Source organism: Peromyscus maniculatus, chromosome 14, assembly GCF_049852395.1.
Source record: "Peromyscus maniculatus bairdii isolate BWxNUB_F1_BW_parent chromosome 14, HU_Pman_BW_mat_3.1, whole genome shotgun sequence".
Taxonomy (NCBI): domain Eukaryota; kingdom Metazoa; phylum Chordata; class Mammalia; order Rodentia; family Cricetidae; genus Peromyscus; species Peromyscus maniculatus.
In genome coordinates this window covers 85,481,473-85,482,754 of record NC_134865.1, presented here as the reverse complement: position 1 = coordinate 85,482,754, position 1,282 = coordinate 85,481,473, and the positions used below count along the sequence as shown (strand labels likewise).

General features: G+C 48.7%; 1 non-coding gene across 1 annotated transcript; it reads right to left on the bottom strand.

Annotated features, from left to right (window-relative positions):
- Positions 1–846: 846 nt before the first annotated feature.
- LOC121822663 (U6 spliceosomal RNA) lies at positions 847–953 on the bottom strand. Its single transcript, XR_006063831.1, has one exon. It is a non-coding gene; the product is annotated as a U6 spliceosomal RNA (small nuclear RNA).
- Positions 954–1,282: the final 329 nt, after the last annotated feature.

The window sequence follows — 1,282 nt, the reverse complement described above, 5'->3', positions numbered from 1 at the left end:
TTGGTTTCCTTGCCAAGTTCTGGTCAGCACGAATGCTTCCAAGGGCAGCTTAGTGACTGGTAAAAAGTACTTATTCTTTTACCCATAATATTCCTTCGCCCTTGAGTAAGATTGAAGTCTTATCAAAGTCAGTCCTGCCGGGAGGGGCCGTACAAGCCTATGGGAAGCTGAGGCGGAAGGATCCCGCGTCTGAGGGCAGCCTGGGCTACACAGGGAGACCCTGTCTAGACACAAACAGGCTCTGGCTAATGCAGACATTTTTGAGTCTTGCACTCAAACTTGAAGGTTGAACACGTGCACTCACCAGTGTTCTCCCCCAAATCCCACCAAGGCAGAATCTGGTAACAAAGCCAGATGCTTCTCTGGCCCCTCCCATGAGGCTGCCGCCGCATCCCAGCGCTCGCAGTAAAGCCCCAGCTCTCAGACGAGGAGGCGGAGGCATGGGGCGATTAGGTCACACGGTAAGGAGATCACAGCCAACATGTGAACCCGGGTACGTGCCTGTGACCAATAATTAAGCTGACAAGGTCCAGAGGAAAAGAGAAAGAGATGCCACAAGATCGGGAACAGCTCGTGGAGGTGGTAAATTCAGGCCCAAAGCTAAGGCCGCAGTGGGCGGGCATGGGGCGGAATGCAAGGCCACCAGATTCACATGGCAGCCCCAGGAAGGCTCAGAGCCCAGAGGCAGCCGTATGAAGGTGCTGTGAGCAGGGGTGCGGAGCGGGCTGGGGCAGAAGATGAGAAAGGATGAAGAATCAGCAGGAAATCAAAGAGATCACTGTTCCCTGTCTGTGGCAAGTGTCCCACCTCTACATATTTATTTATTCACTTATTTATAGTGTGTGGGTTTTTATGGCACTCTTTAAGAATTTGCATGTCATCTTTGCTCAGAGGCCATGTTAATCTTCTCTGTATTGTTCCATTTTTAGTATACGTGCTGTTGAAGTAAGCATGTGTGTGTGTGTTTTATGTGTGTACATGTTCGTGTATGTGTTTGTATGTGTAGGTCAGAGGTCAACGCTGTGTGTCTTCTTCAATCACCCTTCACTTTATTTTTAAAATGCTTTTATTTATTCTTTTTTAATTTTTTATTTAGTGCACTGGTGTTTTGCCTGCATGTGTATGTCCGTGTGAAGGTGTCGAATCTCCCAGAACTGGAGTTACAGGCAGTTGTGAGCTGCCATGTGGGTGCTGGGAATTGAACCAGGGTCCTCCGGAAGAGCAGCTAGTGCTCTTAACCATTGGGCCATCTGTCCAGTCCCTACTTATTCTTTAAATTTTT